Source organism: Eleutherodactylus coqui, unplaced genomic scaffold (assembly GCF_035609145.1).
Source record: "Eleutherodactylus coqui strain aEleCoq1 unplaced genomic scaffold, aEleCoq1.hap1 HAP1_SCAFFOLD_74, whole genome shotgun sequence".
NCBI lineage: Eukaryota > Metazoa > Chordata > Amphibia > Anura > Eleutherodactylidae > Eleutherodactylus > Eleutherodactylus coqui.
The window spans coordinates 277501-295000 of NW_027101757.1; positions in this window are offsets into that span (position 1 = coordinate 277501).

Genomic DNA, 17500 nt, shown 5'->3' on the forward strand with positions numbered 1-17500 from the left:
CCCATAGGCCAAAAGGGGGGAAGTCAAAAAAGCACCCCCAGCAGATGTATGCAGGAGGGGCTGGGGGGTGACGGAGAGCGGGCTGTTGGCAGCTGTGTGGTGGCTGCTGGCAGCCGTGTGCTGGCTGCAGGGGTGGGCCTGGGCGGCTGCCGAGGGCCCCCTGAGTGCACCTAGCAGTAGGGGCTGATGACCCAGGCTGAGCCTCCGATGTGCCCGGGCAGGACACCCAGGAGGCGGGGAGCACCCCCCGCTGAAGTCCATGGCAGTTGGCAGAGGCGAGTCTTGGGGGAAAAAAAGGACAAAGTCCAAACGCTCCAGGCGCCGGGCAGGGTGGCGGACCCGGCTGGCCAGGCCGGCGGGGGCTGCGGCTGCCGGGGCTGAGCCGAGTATTAGTGCATGTCCTGAGAACCGGGAAGGGGACAAACCGGTGGCTCCAGGCCGGGTTGGAGTTCCAGGAGGTCGGCCTGACTCTGGAGGTTTTCCCCTTGGCATTTCCCCATAGGCCAAAACGGGGGAAGTCAAAAAAGCACCCCCAGCAGATGTATGCGGAGGGGCTGGGGGTTGACGGGGAGCGGGCTGTTGGCAGCTGTGTGGTGGCTGCAGGGGTGGGCCTGGGCGGCTGCGGAGGGCGCCTTCAGAGTGCACCTACCAGTAGGGGCTCAAGACCCAGGCTGAGCCTCCGATGTGCCCGGGCAGGACACCCAGGAGGCGGGGAGCAGCCCCCGCTGAAGCCCAGGGCAGTTGGCAGAGATGGGTCTTTGAGAAAAAATGACAAAGTCCAAACGCTCCAGGCGCTGGCCAGGGGTGCGGACCGGGCTGGCCGGGCCGGCGGGAGCTGCGGCTGCCGGGGCTGAGCCGAGTGTCGATGCATGTCGTGAGAACCGGGAAGGGGACAAACCGGTGGCTTCAGGCCGGGTTGGAGTTCCATGAGGTCGGCCTGACTCTGGAGGTTTTCCCCTTGGCATTATCCCATAGGCCAAAAGGGGGGAAGTCAAAAAAGCACCCCCAGCAGATGTATGCATAAGGGGCTGGGGGGTGACGGAGAGCGGGCTGTTGGCAGCTGTGTGGTGGCTGCTGGCAGCCGTGTGCTGGCTGCGGGGGTGGGCCCGGGAGGCTGCGGAGGGCCCCCTGAGTGCACCTGCCAGCGGTGGCTCAAGACATTGCCTGAGCCTCCGATGTGCCCGGGCAGGACACCCGGGAGGCGGGGAGCAGCCCCCGCTGAAGCCCAGGGCAGTTGGCAGAGATGGGTCTTTGAGAAAAAATGACAAAGTCCAAACGCTCCAGGCGCTGGCCAGGGGTGCGGACCGGGCTGGCCGGGCCGGCGGGGGCTGCGGCGGCCGGGGCTGAGCCGAGTGTCTATGCTTGTCCTGAGAACCGGGAAGGGGACAAACCTGTGGCTCCAGGCCGGGTTGGAGTTCCAGGAGGTCGGCCTGACTCTGGAGGTTTCCCCCCTGGCTTTTCTCCATTGGCCAAAACGGGGGAAGTCAAAAAAGCACCCCCAGCAGATGTATGCAGAGGGGCTGGTGGGTGATGGATAGTGGGCTGTTGGCAGCTGTGTGGTGGCTGCTGGCAGCCGTGTGCTGGCTGCAGGGGTGGGCCCCGGGCGGCTGCGGAGGGCCCCCTGAGTGCACCTACCAGTAGGGGCTGAAGACCCAGGCTGAGCCTCCGATGTGCCCGGGCAGGACACCCAGGGGGCGGGGAGCAGCCCCTGCTGAAGTCCATGGCATGTGCCAGAGGCGACTCTTGGAGAAAAAAACGACAAAGTCCAAACGCTCCAGGCGTGCCGGCCAGGGGTGCGGACCCGGCCGGGCCGGCGAGAGCTGCGGCGGCCGGGGCAGAGCCGAGTGTCGATGCAGGTGGCGAGAACCGGTATGAGGGTAATCCTGGTCGCTCCGGGCCGAGCCAGGGTTCCAGGAGGGCGGAAGGAGCGGGCCCGTTTCCCCTGATAGCGCCGACGGCGGTAAAATAAGGCCTCGCAAAACGTCAGCACGAACACCTTGTCGGGGTATAAGGGAACGAGCGGTGTGCGGTCTTTGACAAAGTGACACTATTTCTCAAAAAAAGCACCCCCGGCAGATGTGTGCAGAGGGGCTGGCTGGTGTGGGAGAGCGGCGGGCTGTTGGCAGCAGTGTGCTGGCTGCAGGGGTGGCCCGGGGCGGCTGCGGAGGGCCCCCAAAGCGCACCTACCAGCAGTAGCTCAAGACCCTGGCTGAGCCTCCGATGTCCCCGGGCAGGACCCCAGCAGGCCGGGCACGGACCGCAGCTTGCCCCCTTTGCCGTCCGATGAAGCTTGCACGGTCAGAAAAAGTTTCAAAGTCCCAACGGGGGAGAGAGTGTTGACGGCGAGGGGGGCGCTGGCTGCTCCAGGGGCCGGGAGGGAGGCCCTGGAGGTCGGCCTGGGGGTGAGTGGAGCGGCCCCCGTGTGTCCCTGAGTGTCCCCCGGTCTTTGGTCGAGAGGGGGTCTCAGCCGCTAATGTGCCCGCCCGGGTACCTAGGGAGGCCGGCCTGGGGCGAGTGGAGCAGCCCCCGTGTGTCCCTGAGCGTCCCCTGGCGTTTGCTGAAGAGGGGGTCTCAGCCGCTAATGTGCCCGCCCGGGTACCTAGGGAGGCCGGCCTGGGGCGAGTGGAGCAGCCCCCGTGTGTCCCTGAGCGTCCCCCGGTCTTTGGTGGAGAGGGGGTCTCAGCCGCTAATGTGCCCGCCTGGGTACCCAGGGAGGCCGGCCTGGGGCGAGTGGAGCAGCCCCCGTGTGTCCCTGAGCGTCCCCCGGTCTTTGGTGGAGAGGGGGTCTCAGCCGCTAATGTGCCCGCCTCAGGGAGGCCGGCCTGGGGCGAGTGGAGCAGCCCCCGTGTGTCCCTGAGCGTCCCCCGGTCTTTGGTGGAGAGGGGGTCTCAGCCGCTAATGTGCCCGCCTGGGTACCCAGGGAGGCCGGCCTGGGGCGAGTGGAGCAGCCCCCGTGTGTCCCTGAGCGTCCCCCGGTCTTTGGTGGAGAGGGGGTCTCAGCCGCTAATGTGCCCGCCTGGGTACCCAGGGAGGCCGGCCTGGGGCGAGTGGAGCAGCCCCCGTGTGTCCCTGAGCGTCCCCCGGTCTTTGGTGGAGAGGGGGTCTCAGCCGCTAATGTGCCCGCCTGGGTACCCAGGGAGGCCGGCCTGGGGCGAGTGGAGCAGCCCCCGTGTGTCCCCGAGCGCCCCCCGGTCTCTGGTGGAGAGGGGGTCTCAGCCGCTAATGTGCCCGCCTCAGGGAGTCCGGCCTGGGGCGAGTGGAGCAGCCCCCGTGTGTCCCCGAGCGCCCCCCGGTCTCTGGTGGAGAGGGGGTCTCAGCCGCTAATGTGCCCGCCTCAGGGAGTCCGGCCTGGGGCGAGTGGAGCAGCCCCCGTGTGTCCCCGAGCGCCCCCCGGTCTCTGCTCGAGAGGGGGTCTCAGCCGCTAATGTGCCCGCCCGGGTGCCCGGGGGAGCCGCCTGGGGTGGCCCTGTGCAGCCCCCGTGCGCCCCTGAGTGTTTTTCAGTATCTGGCTGAGACACCCTCTGACCCTCCGGCGGTGTCCGTTTGGAGTGCCTGGTGCCTGGGCACCCCCTGAGTGTTTTTCAGTATCTGGCCGAGACACCCCCTGACCCTCCGACGGTGTCCGTTTTTAGTGCCTGGTGCCTGGGCACAGACCGCGGCAGCTCCCGCTGTCCGCATTGACAGAGTGCTGAAAAAATGACAAAGTCCGAAAATGCCTGAGAACCGGGAAGGGGACAAACCGGCGGCTCCAGGCCGAGCCGGAGTTCCAGGAGGTCGGCATGATTTTGCCGGTTTCCCCATAGGATGTGCCAAGTTGCCAAAATGGGGGAACTCAAAAAAGCACCCCCGCCAGATGTATGTAGGGGGGCTGGATGGTCGATGGGGAGTGGGTGCCTGGCAGCAGGGGCCACCCCGCGCAGGTGCCCCGGGGGGCCCGCGGGGGGCCCCCGAAGACACCCCCCCCAGCACTCGCTGAAAACCCCGTCCGAGCCGCCCGCGCTGCCCGGAGGGAGTCCCGGGAGGCCGGGCACGGCCCGCGGGTCTCTCCCTCTGCCCCCCGGTGAGGTTTGCACGGGGGGAAAAGTTTCAAAGTCCCGACGGGGGCGAGAGACAGTGCGGCGAGGGGTGGCGGGCTGCTCCGCGGACCCGGGGGAAGCCCGGGGAGGGCGGCCTGAGGGCGCGGAGGGCCCCCTGAGAGTGCCTACGGGTAGTAGGCGAGAAACCCTGCCTGTCCCACGCACGGGGCCGGGCAGGGCCCCGGGGAGGCCGGGCAGAGCCCGCAGGTCGCCCCCTTGCCGTCCGATGACGCTCGCACGGTCAGAAAAGTTTCAAAGTCCCAACGGGGGGAGAGTGTTGACGGCGAAGGGGTGCTGGCTGCCCCTGGGGCCGGGCTGGAGCCCCTGGAGGTCGGCCTGGGGTTGTGGAGGGGCCCCCTGAGAGCACCCAACAGAAGTTGCTCAAGACCCTGCCTGAGCCTCCGGTGTTGCAGGGAAGGACACCCAGGGGGCGGGGAACAGCCGTGGCAGCCCCCCTTGCAGTTGAACAAAGTTTGAGGAGACAAGTCATGAAAATGACAAAGTCCAAACGCTCCAGGCGTGCCGGCCAGGGGGGCGGACCCGGCTGGCCGGGCTGGCGGGAGCTGCGGCTGCCAGGGTTGAGCCGAGTGTCAATGCAGGTCCTGAGAACCGGGAAGGGGACAAACCGGTGGCTCCAGGCCGGGTTGGAGTTCCAGGAGGTCGGCAGGACTCTGGAGGTTTTCCCCTTGGCATTGTCCCATTGGCCACAATGGGGGAAGTCAAAAAAGCACCCCCAGCAGATGTATGCAGAGGGGCTGGGGGGTGATGGAGAGCGGGCTGTTGGCAGCCGTGTGCTGGCTGCAGGGGTGGGCATGGGCGGCTGCGGAGGGCCCCCTGAGTGCACCTGCCAGCGGTGGCTCAACACCCTGGCTGAGCCTCCGATGTCCCCGGGCAGGACCCCAGGAGGCCGGGCAGAGCCCGCCGCTTGCCCCCTTGCCGTTTGACGGAGCTTGCACGGTCAGAAAAGTTTCAAAGTCCCAACGGGGAGAGAGCGTTGACGGCGAGGGGGTACTGGCTGCTCCAGGGGCCGGGGGCAACCCCTGGAGGCTGGGCACGGACTGCGGCAGCCCCCCTTGCGGTCGAGCAAAGTTTGAGGAGACAAGTCATGAAAATGACAAAGTCCAAACGCTCCAGGCGCCGGCCAGGGGGCGGACCCGGCTGGCCGGGCTGGCGGGAGCTGCGGCGGCCGGGGCTGAGCCGAGTGTCAATGCAGGTCCTGAGAACCGGGAAGGGGACAAACCGGTGGCTCCAGGCCGGGTTGGAGTTCCAGGAGGTCGGCCTGACTCTGGAGGTTTTCCCCCCGGCCTTTCCCCTTAGGCCAAAATGGGGGAAGTCAAAAAAGCACCCCCGGCAGATGTGTGCAATGGGCTGGGGGGTGATGGAGAGCGGGCTGTTGGCAGCTGTGTGGCGGCTGCAGGGGTGGGCCTGGGCGGCTGCGGAGGGCCCCCAAAGTGCACCTACAAGTAGGGGCCCAAGACCCAGGCTGAGCCTCCGAAGTTCCCCGGGCAGGACACCCAGGAGGCGGGGAGCAGCCCCCGCTGAAGTCCATGGCATGTGCCAGAGGCGAGTCTTGGAGAAAAAATGACAAAGTCCAAACGCTCCAGGCGCCGGCCAGGGGTGCGGACCGGGCTGGCCAGGCCGGCGGGAGCTGCGGCTGCCGGGGCTGAGCCGAGGGTCAATGCAGGTCCTGAGAACCGGGAAGGGGACAGACCGGTGGCTCCAGGCCGGGTTGGAGTTCCAGGAGGTCGGCCTGACTCTGGAGGTTTTCCCCTTGGCATTTCCCCATAGGCCAAAAGGGGGGGAAGTCAAAAAAGCACCCCCGGCAGATGTATGCAGAGGGGCTGGGGGGTGATGGGGAGCGGGTGTTTGGCAGCAGTGTGCTGGCTGAAGAGGTGTGCCTGGGCGGCTGCGGAGGGCCCCCTGAGTGCACCTGCCAGCGGTGGCTCAAAACCCTGGCTGAGCCTCCGATGTCCCCGGGCAGGGCCCCAGCAGGCCGGGCACAGACCGCAGCCTGCCCCCCTTGCCGTTTGATGAAGCTTGCACGGTCAGAAAAGTTTCAAAGTCCCAACGGGGAGAGAGTGTTGACGCCGAGGGGGTGCTGGCTGCTCCGGGGGCAACCCCTGGAGGCTGGGCACAGACTGCGGCAGCCCCCCTTGCAGTCGAACAAAGTTTGAGGAGACAAGTCATGAAAATGACAAAGTCCAAACTGCTCCAGGCGCCGGCCAGGGGGGGCGGACCCGGCTGGCCGGGCCGGCGGGAGCTGCGGCGGCCGGGGCAGAGCCGCGTGTCGATGCAGGTGGTGAGAACCGGCATGAGGGTAAACCTGGCCGCTCCGGGCCGAGGCACGGTTCCAGGAGGGCGGAAGGAGCGGGCCTGTTTCCCCTGATAGCGCCGACGGCGGTAAAATAAGGCCTCGCAAAACGTCAGCACGAACACCTTGTCGGGGTATAAGGGAACGAGCGGTGTGCGGTCTTTGACAAAGTGACAGTGTGTCTCAAAAAAAGCACCCCCGGCAGATGTGCGCGGACGGGGCTGGCTGGTGACGGAGAGCGGGCTGTTGGCAGCGGTGTGCCGGCTGCAGGGGTGGCCCGGGGCGGCTGCGGAGGGCCCCCTGAGTGCACCTACCAGTAGTTGCTCAACACCCTGGCTGAGCCTCCGATGTCCCCGGGCAGGACCCCAGGAGGCCGGGCACAGACCGCAGCTTGCCCCCTTGCCGTCCAATGAAGCTTGCACGGTCAGAAAAAGTTTCAAAGTCCCAACGGGGAGAGAGTGTTGACGGCGATGGGGGCGCCGGCTGCTCCGGGGGCCGGGGGGAGCCCCTGGAGGTGGGCCTGGGGGTGTGGAGGGGCCCCCTAGGAGCACCCAACAGTCGTGGGTCAAGACCCTGCCTGAGCCTCCGGTGTTGCAGGGAAGGACACCCAGGAGGCGGGGAACAGCCGGGGCAGCCCCCCTTGCAGTTGAACAAAGTTCGAGGAGACAAGTCATGAAAATGACAAAGTCCAAACGCTCCAGGCGTGCCGGCCAGGGGGGCGGACACGGCTGGCCGGGCCGGCGGTGGCTGCAGCTGCCGGGGCTAAGCCGAGTGTCGATGCAGGTCCTGAGAACCGGGAAGGGGACAAACCGGTGGCTCCAGGCCGGGTTGGAGTTCCAGGAGGTCGGCAGGACTCTGGAGGTTTTCCCCTTGGCATTTTCCCATTGGCCACAATGGGGGAAGTCAAAAAAGCACCCCCGGCAGATGTATGCAGAGGGGCTGGCTGGTGATGGGGAGCGGGCTGTTGGCAGCGGTGTGCTGGCTGCGGAGGTGTGCATGGGCGGCTGCGGAGGGCCCTCTGAGTGCACCTGCCAGCAGTGGCTCAAAACCCTGGCTGAGCCTCCGATGTGCCCGGGCAGGACCCCAGGAGGCCGGGCACAGACCGCAGCCTGCCCCCTTGCCGTTTGATGAAGCTTGCACCGTCAGAAAAGTTTCAAAGTCCCAACGGGGAGTGTTGAGGGCGAGGGGGTGCTGGCTGCTCCAGGGGCCGGGGGCAACCCCTGGAGGCTGGGCACGGACCGCGGCACACCCCCCCTTGCAGTCGAACAAAGTTTGAGGAGACAAGTCATGAAAATGACAAAGTCCAAACGCTCCAGGCGCCGGCCAGGGGGGCGGACCCTGCTGGCTGGGCCGGCGGGGGCTGCGGCTGCCGGGGCTGAGCCGAGTGTCAATGCAGGTCCTGAGAACCGGGAAGGGGACAAACCGGCGGCTCCAGGCCGAGCTCGAGTTCCAGAAGGTCGGCCTGACTCTGGAGGTTTTCCCCCTGGCTTTTCCCCATAGGCCAAAATGGGGGAAGTCAAAAAAGCACCCCCAGCAGATGTATGCAGAGGGGCTGGGGGGTGATGGGGAGCGGGTGTTTGGCAGCAGTGTGCTGGCTGAAGAGGTGTGCATGGGCGGCTGCGGAGGGCCCCGTGAGTGCACCTGCCAGCGGTGGCTCAAAACCCTGGCTGAGCCTCCGCTGTCCCCGGGCAGGACCCCAGGAGGCCGGGCACGGACCGCCGGTCGCCCCCCATTGTAGTCCAACAAAGTTTGAAGAGACGAATCACGGAAATCACAAGTCCAAAAATCCCTGAGAACCGGGAAGGGGACAGACCGGTGGCTCCAGGCCGGGCGTGAGTTCCATGAGGTCGGCCTGACTCTGGAGGTTTTCCCCTTGGCATTTTCCCATTGGCCAAAATGGGGGAAGTCAAAAAAGCACCCCCGGCAGATGTATGCAGAGGGGCCTGGGGGGTGACGGGGAGCGGGCTGTTGGCAGCGGTGTGCTGGCTGCAGAGGTGGCCCTGGGCGGCTGCAGAGGGCCCCCTGAGTGCACCTACCAGCAGTTGCTCTTGACCCTGCCTGAGCCTCCGGTGTTGCAGGGCAGGACACCCAGGAGGCGGGGAACAGCAGGTGGCAGCCCCTGCTGAAGTCGTTGGCAGAGATGAGTCTTTGAAAAAACGACAAAGTCCAAACGCTCCAGGCGTGCCGGCCAGGGTGGCGGACCCGGCTGGCCGGGCCGAGGGGAGCTGCGGCTGCCGGGGCTGAGCCGAGTGTCGATGCATGTCGCGAGAACCGGTATGAGGGTAATCCTGGTCGCTCCTGGCCGAGCCAGGGTTCCAGGGAGGCGGAAGGAGCGGGCCCGTTTCCCCTGATAGCGCTGACGACGGTAAAATAAGGCCTCGCAAAACGTCAGGACGAACACCTTTTTTGCATATAAGGGAACGAGCGGTGTGCGGTCCTTGACAAAGTGACTATTTCTCAATGTGCTGAGGAGTGGGGACCGCTCAAAGTCAAAGCACCGCGGCCGCCCCTCTGCCACCTCCCTGGGAGCAGAGTCATCGAGCGCGAGTGTCCCCACTCCGCCTGTGCAGGCCGCGGGGCCGACAGGCTGGCTGGCTGCCCGGGCAGACCCCGCTCTCCGAGCGGCCGGGCGCCACGTTCGAGAGGTGTACGAAGCCACCTTGGGGGCCTGCGGAGGCCCCCCTGAGAGCGCCTCCAAGCCCTTGCTGAGAACCCTGTCCTAGATGCCTGCGCGGGCAGGCGGGACCCCACCAGGAGGCCGTGCACAGCCCGCGGCAGCCACTGCTGAAGCCCAGGGCAGTTGGCAGAGATGAGTCTTTGAAAAAAAATGACAAAGTCCAAACGCCTCCAGGCGCCGGCCAGGGGGACGGACCCGGCTGGCCGGGCCGGCGGGAGCTGCGGCGGCTGGGGCTGAGCCGAGTGGCGATGCACGTCCTGAGAACCGGGAAGGGGACAAACCGGTAGCTCCAGGCCGGGCTAGAGTTCCAGGAGGTCGGCCTGACTCTGGAGGTTTCCCCCCTGGCTTTTCCCCATAGGCCAAAGCGGGGGAAGTCAAAAATGCACCCCCAGCAGATGTATGCAGAGGGGCTGGCTGGTGATGGGGAGCGGGCTGTTGGCAGCAGTGTGCTGGCTGCAGAGGTGTGCCTGGGCGTCTGCGGAGGGCCCCCTGAGTGCACCTACCAGTAGTCACTCAACACCCAGCCTGAGCCTCCGATGTGCCCGGGCAGGAACCCAGGAGGCCGGGCACAGAACGCCGGTTGCCCCCTTGCCGTTTGACGAAGCTTGCACGGTCAGAAAAGTTTCAAAGTCCCAACGGGGAGAGAGCGTTGACGGCGAGGGGGTGCTGGCTGCTCCAGGGGCCGGGGGCAACCCCTGGAGGCTGGGCACGGACTGCGGCAGCCCCCCTTGCAGTCGGACAAAGTTTGAGGAGACAAGTCATGAAAATGACAAAGTCCAAACGCTCCAGGCGTGCCGGCCAGGGTGGCGGACCCGGCTGGCTGGGCCGGCGGGAGCTGCGGCTGCCGGGGCTGAGCCGAGTGTCAATGTATGTCGTGAGAACCGGTATGAGGGTGATCCTGGTCGCTCCGGGCCGAGGCGCGGTTCCAGGAGGGCGGAAGGAGCGGGCCCGTTTCCCCTGATGGCGCCGACGGCGGTAAAATAAGGCCTCGCAAAACGTCAGGACGAACACCTTTTTTGCATATAAGGGAACGAGCGGTGTGCGGTCCTTGACAAAGTGACTATTTCTCAATGTGCTGAGGAGTGGGGACCGCTCAAAGTCAAAGCACCGCGGCCGCCCCTCTGCCACCTCCCTGGGAGCAGAGTCATCGAGCGCGAGGGTCCCCACTCCGCCTGTGCAGGCCGCGGGGCCAACAGGCTGGCTGTCTGCCCGGGCAGACCGCGCTCTCCGAGCGGCCGGGCGCCACGTTCGAGAGGTGTACGAAGCCACCTTGGGGGGCTGCGGAGGCCCCCCTGAGAGCGCATCCAAGCCCTTGCTGAGAACCCTGTCCTAGCTGCCTGCGAGGGCAGGCGGGACCCCCCAGGAGGCCGTGCACAGCCCGCGGCAGCCGCCGCTGAAGCCCAGGGCAGTTGGCAGAGATGAGTCTTTGAGGAAAAACGACAAAGTCCAAACGCTCCAGGCGCCGGCCAGGGGTGCGGACCCGGCTGGACGGGCCGGCGGGAGCTGCGGCGGCTTGGGAAGAGCCGAGTGTCAATGCATGTCCTGAGAACCGGAAAGGGGACAAACTAGTAGCTCCAGGCCGGGATGGAGTTCCAGGAGGTGGGCCTGACTCCGGAGGTTTTCCCCTTGACATTTTCCCATTGGCCAAAATGGCGGAAGTCAAAAAAGCACCCCCGCCAGATATAGTATGCAGAGGGGCTGGCTGGTGATGGGGAGCGGGCTGTTGGCAGCAGTGTGCTGGCTGCAGAGGTGTGCATGGGCGTCTGCGGAGGGCCCCCTGAGTGCACCTGCCAGTGGTGGCTCAGCACCCTGGCTGAGCCTCCGATGTGCCCCGGCAGGACCCCAGGAGGCCGGGCACAGACCGCCGGCTGCCCCCCTTGCCGTTTGACGAAGCTTGCGCGGTCAGAAAAGTTTCAAAGTCCCAACGGGGAGAGAGCGTTGACGGCGAGGGGGCGCTGGCTGCTCCAGGGGCCGGGAGGGAGGCCCTGGAGGTGGGCCTGGGGGTGTGGAGGGGCCCCCTGAGAGCACCAACCAGCAGTTGCTCAAGACCCTGCCCGAGCCTCCGGTGTTGCAGGGCAGGACACCCATTGGCGGGGAACAGCAGGTGGCAGCCCCTACTGAAGTCCTTGGCAGCTGGCAGAGATGAGTCTTTGAGAAAAAACGACAAAGTCCAAACGCTCCAGGCGTGCCGGCCAGGGGGGTGGACCCGGCTGGCTGGGCCGAGGGGAGCTGCGGCGGCTGGGGAAGAGCCGAGTGTCGATGCATGTCCTGAGAACCGGGAAGGGGGCAAACCAGTAGCTCCAGGCCGAGCTGGGGTTCCAGGAGGTCGGCCTGACTCTGGAGGTTTTCCCCCTGGCTTTTCCCCATAGGCCAAAATGGGGGAAGTCAAAAAAGCACCCCCAGCAGATGTATGCAGAGGGGCCTGGGGGGCGATGGGGAGCGGGCTGTTGGCAGCAGTGTGCTGGCTGCAGAGGTGTGCCTGGGCGTCTGCGGAGGGCCCCCTGAGTGCACCTACCAGTAGTCACTCAACACCCAGCCTGAGCCTCCGATGTGCCCGGGCAGGAACCCAGGAGGCCGGGCACAGACCGCAGCTTGCCCCCTTGCCGTCCGATGAAGCTTGCACGGTCAGAAAAAGTTTCAAAGTCCCCACGGAGAGAGAGTGTTGAGGGCGAGGGGGTGCCGGCTGCTCCAGGGGCCGGGGGCAACCCCTGGAGGCTGGGCACGGACCGCGGCACACCCCCTTGCAGTTGAACAAAGTTTGAGGAGACAAGTCATGAAAATGACAAAGTCCAAACGCTCCAGGCGCCGGCCAGGGGGGCGGACCCGGCTGGCCGGGATGGCGGGGGCTGCGGCTGCCGGGGCTGAGCCGAGTGTCAATGCATGTCCTGAGAACCGGGAAGGGGACAAACCGGTGGCTCCAGGCCGAGCTCGAGTTCCAGGAGGTCGGCCTGACTCTGGAGGTTTTCCCCTTGGCTTTTCCCCATAGGCCAAAATGGGGGAAGTCAAAAAAGCACCCCCGCCAGATGTATGCAGAGGGCCTGGGGGGTGATGGGGAGCGGGCTGTTGGCAGCAGTGTGCTGGCTGCAGAGGTGTGCCTGGGCGTCTGCGGAGGGCCCCCTGAGTGCACCTACCAGTAGTCACTCAACACCCAGCCTGAGCCTCCGATGTGCACGGGCAGGAACCCAGGAGGCCGGGCACAGACCGCAGCTTGCCCCCTTGCCGTCCGATGACGCTCGCACGGTCAGAAAAAGTTTCAAAGTCCCCACGGAGAGAGAGTGTTGAGGGCGAGGGGGTGCTGGCTGCTCCAGGGGCCGGGGGCAACCCCTGGAGGCTGGGCACGGACCGCGGCCGCCCCCCTTGCAGTCGGACAATGTCTGAGGAGACAAGTCGTGAAAATGACAAAGTCCAAACGCTCCAGGCGTGCCGGCCAGGGGTGCGGACCCGGCTGGCCGGGCCGGCGGGGGCTGCGGCTGCCGGTGCTGAGCCGAGTGTCAGTGCAGGTCCTGAGAACCGGGAAGGGGACAAACCGGTGGCTCCCGGCCGAGCTGGAGTTCCAGGAGGTCGGCCTGACTCTGGAGGTTTTCCCCTTGGCTTTTCCCCATTGGCCAAAATGGGGGAAGTCAAAAAAGCACCCCCGGCAGATGTATGCAGAAGGGGCTGGCTGGTGACGGGGAGCGGGCTGTTGGCAGCGGTGTGCTGGCTGCAGAGGTGTGCATGGGCGGCTGCGGAGGGCCCCCTGAGTGCACCTGCCCGTGGTGGCTGAAAACCCAGGCTGAGCCTCCGATGTGCCCGGGCAGGACCCCAGGAGGCCGGGCACAGAACGCCGGTTGCCCCCTTGCCGTTTGACGAAGCTTGCACGGTCAGAAAAGTTTCAAAGTCCCAACGGGGAGAGAGTGTTGAGGGCGAGGGGGTGCTGGCAGCTCCAGGGGCCGGGAGGGAGGCCCTGGAGGTGGGCCTGGGGGGTGTGGCGGGGCCCCCTGAGAGCACCTACCAGCAGTTGCTCAAGACCCTGCCCGAGCCTCCGGTGTTGCAGGGCAGGACACCCATTGGCGGGGAACAGCCCGCGGCAGCCCCCGCTGAAGTCCATGGCATTTGCCAGAGGCGAGTCTTGGAGGAAAAACGACAAAGTCCAGACGCTCCAGGCGTGCCGGCCAGGGGGGGGCGGACCCGGCTGGCCGGGCCGGCGGTTGCTGCGGCTGCCGGGGCTGAGCCGAGTGTCGATGCATGTCGTGAGAACCGGGAAGGGGACAAACCGGTGGCTCCAGGCCGAGCTGGAGTTCCAGGAGGTCGGCCTGACTCTGGACGTTTTCCCCCTGGCTTTTCCCCATAGGCCAAAATGGGGGGAGGCAAAAAAGCACCCCCGGCAGATGTATGCAGAAGGGGCTGGGGGGTGATGGAGAGCGGGCTGTTGGCAGCAGTGTGCCTGTGCCTCCGGTGTTGCAGGGCAGGACACCCAGGAGGCGGGGAACAGCCCGCGGCAGCCCCCGCTGAAGTCCATGGCATTTGCCAGAGGAGAGTGTTGGATGAAAAAACGACAAAGTCCAAACGCTCCGGGCGCCGGCCAGGGGGACGGACCCGGCTGGTCGGGCCGGCGGGAGCTGCGGCTGCCGGGGCTGAGCCGAGTATCGATGCATGTCGTGAGAACCGGTATGAGGGTAATCCTGGGCCCTCCGGGCTGAGGCACGGTTCCAGGAAGGCGGAAGGAGCGGGCCTGTTTGCCCTGATAGCGCCGACGGCGGTAAATTAAGGCCTCGCAAAACGTCAGGACGAACACCTTTTTTGCATATAAGGGAACGAGCGGAGTGCGGTCTTTGACAAAGTGACTATTTCTCAGAGTGCCGAGAAGGGAGTGGGTACCGCTCAAAGTCAAAGCACCGCGGCCGCCCCTCTGCCACCTCCCTGGGAGCAGAGTCATCGAGCGCGTGTGTCCCCACTCCGCCTGTGCAGGCCGCGGGGCCGACAGGCTGGCTGGCTGCCCGGGCAGACCCCGCTCTCCGAGCGGCCGGGCGCCACGTTCAAGAGGTGTACGGAGCCACCTGTGGGGGGTCTGCGGAGGCCCCCCCTGAGAGCGCTGATAACCCTGTCCTAGCTGCCTGCGCGGGCAGGCGGGACCCCCAAGAGGCCGGGCACAGCCCGCGGCAGCCCCCGCCGAAGTCCACGGCAGTTGGCAGAGACGAGTCTTGGAGAGAAAACGACAAAGTCCAGACGCTCCAGGCGCCGGCCAGGGGTGCGGACCCGGCCGGCCGGGCCGGCGGGAGCTGCGGCTGCCGGGGCTGAGCCGAGTGTCGACGCATGTCGTGAGAACCGGTATGAGGGTAATCCTGGGCCCTCGGGGCCGAGCTACGGTTCCATGAAGGCGGAAGGAGCGGGCCTGTTTCCCCTGATAGCGCCGACGACGGTAAAATAAGGGCTCGCAAAACGTCAGGACGAACACCTTTTTTGCATATAAGGGAACGAGCGGTGTGCGGTCTTTGACAAAGTGACTATTTCTCAGAGTGCTGGAGTGGGGACCGCTCAAAGTCAAAGCACCGCGGCCGCCCCTCTGCCACCTCCCTGGGAGCAGAGTCATAGAGCGCAAGTGTCCCCACTCCGCCTGTGCAGGCCGCGGGGCCAACAGGCTGGCTGGCTGGCTGCCCTGGCGACCCCCCTCCGAGATGCCGGGCCGAGGCGTAGGCAGCCGCCTCCATCACACCACCCAAGGCGAGAGAGTGGGTCAACGGGAGAGCCGTCGCGGGCGGGGGACCCTCGCCGCGCCCATGTCCGGGGAAGGACCACAAGGGCCCTGCTCCCCGGCGCCCCGGCGAGCGGGTTCACCCTCGGCGCGTACGTCTCTCGAGGATGGGGAAGGGACGCGCGGGGGCGTCCCTTCCGTCCCCAGCGGAAGAAGGCGAGCGGCTCTGCGTGTCGGGACACCCCGCGGAGCCCCCTGCGGGGGGAGTGCTCCGGGGGAGAAGCGTGGCGCAGGGGGTGCAGCCCTTTCCCGGGCGTCGTGCGTCGGCGTCGGTGGGGCCGACGCCGAGAGAGATCGATCCGAGCTCTCCCGCCTCAGGGCGGCCGAGAGCGGGGCACGGGCCCCACGTTTGGTGACGGTTTTCCCGAAAGCGAAGGACCCCCCGCCTGTCCCCTCGGGCTCCGGCCGAGGCGGGGGCGGTCCAGGGCGGCGGGGATAGGGGACGGCGGCCCGCGGACGACGCGCTTTATCCCCAGAAGGAGCGAGGCATGAGGGGGTGTTCCACCCCCGCCGGCCGGTCTCGCTCCTTCTCCGGGCTACCCCTCGGCGGAGTAAAGACCCCCGGGTCAACGCTCCCGCGTCCGGGCGCCGGCGCGCGTCCCCTTCCCGCGGGGGGTGGATCCCTTCCACCCCCGGCCGTCCGAGGCCCGTGCGTCTCGGGCGGCCTCCCTTCCGAGAGAGGGAGAGAGAGACGGAGGACGGTGGTCCGCGACGGCGCGAGGCGTCCGTGTTGTGTTCCCCACGGCGGCTGCCCGGTCGATCCCGCCCGCCGGTAGCCTTGGCTTGCCCCCGCTCCGCCTGTCCAGGCCACGGGGCCGACGGGCTGTCTGCCCGGGTAGACCCCGCTCTCACCGAGCGGCCGGGCGGCCACGTTCAAGAGGTGTACGAAGCCACCTCGGGGTGGAGCCCTTCCACCCCCGGCCGTCCGAGGCCCGTGCGCCTCGGGCGGCCTCCCTTCCGAGAGAGGGAGAGAGACGGAGGACGGTGGTCCGCGACGGCGCGAGGCGTCCAAGTTGTGTTCCCCACGGCGGCTACCCGGTCGATCCCGCCCGCCGGTAGCCTTGGCTTGTCCCCACTCCGCCTGTCCAGGCCGCGGGGCCAACAGGCTGTCCGCCCGGGTAGACCCCGCTCTCCGAGCGGCCGGGCGCCACGTTCAAGAGGTGTACGAAGCCACCTTGGGGGGGGCTGCGGTGCCCCCCGCCCTGAGAGTGCCTCCCAGGCCGAGGGAGCCCGGCGGTCGAGTGTCGTAGGAAAGCGCGTGCCACGGCTGTGTCGGTCACAGGGGCCAGAGGTAGTTTGGGCAACGGCTTAGATCCGTATGAAGCTCATCCTTTCCGGCCTGTTCTGGCGGCGGCTAGGCGCGCGCGCGCGAATGGCACGACGCCCCTGGTTCCAGCGAGGCGACGGCGCCCCGCACCCCACTCTCTGGGCCGAGCAGAGCCCCCGAGCGCAAGGTTCCCCGCTCCGCCTGTCCAGGCCGCGGGGCCAGCAGGCTGTCTGCCCGGGTAGACCCCGCTCTCCGAGCGGCCGGGCCCCAACGTTCAAGAGGTGTACGAAGCCACCTTGAGGTGGAGCCCTTCCACCCCTGGCCGTCCGAGGCCCGCCGGTAGCCTTGGCTTGTCCCCACTCCGCCTGTCCAGGCCGCGGGGCCGACAGGCTGTCTGCCCGGGTAGACCCCGCTCTCCGAGCGGCCGGGCCCCAACGTTCAAGAGGTGTACGAAGCCACCTTTGGGGGGGCTGCGGTGCCCCCCGCCCCGAGAGTGCCTCCCAGGCCGAGGGGAGCCAGGCGGTCGAGTGTCGTAGGAAAGCGCGTGCGCGGCTGTGTCGGTCACACGGGCCAGAGTTAGCTTGGGCAACGGCTTAGATCCGTATGCAGCTCAACCTTTCCGGCCTGTTCTGGCGGCGGCTAGGCGCGCGCGAACGTCACGACGCCCCTGGTTCCAGCGAGGCGACGGCGCCCCGCACCCCGCTCTCTGGGCCGAGCAGAGCCCCCGAGCGCAAGAGTCCCCGCTCCGCCTGTCCAGGCCGCGGGGCCGACAGGCTGTCTGCCCGGGTAGACCCCGCTCTCCGAGCGGCCGGGCCCCAACGTTCAAGAGGTGTACGAAGCCACCTCGGGGGGCTGCGGTGCCCCCCGCCCCGAGAGTGCCTCCCAGGCCGAGGGGAGCCAGGCGGTTGAGTGTCGTAGGAAAGCGCGTGCGCGGCTGTGTCGGTCACACGAGCCAGAGTTAGTTTGGGCAACGGCTTAGATCCGTATGCAGCTCAACCTTTCCGGCCTGTCCTGGCGGCGGCTAGGCGCGCGCGAACGTCACAACGCCCCTGGTTCCAGCGAGGCGACGGCGCCCCGCACCCAACTCTCCGGGCCGAGCAGAGCCCCCGAGCGCAAGAGCACCCGCTCCGCCTGCCCAGGCCGCGGGGCCGACAGGCTGTCTGCCCGGGTAGACCCCGCTCTCCGAGCGGCCGGGCGCCACGTTCAAGAGGTGTACGAAGCCACCTAAAGGGGGCTGCGGTGGCCCCCTGCCCCGAGAGTGCCTCCCAGGCCGAGGGAGCCCGGCGGTCGAGTGTCGTGGGAAAGCGCGCGCGCGGCTGTGTCACACGGGCCAGAGTTAGTTTGGGCAACGGCTTAGATCCGTATGCAGCTCAACCTTTCCGGCCTGTTCTGGCGGCGGCTAGGCGCGCGCGCACGTCACGACGCCCCTGGTTCCAGC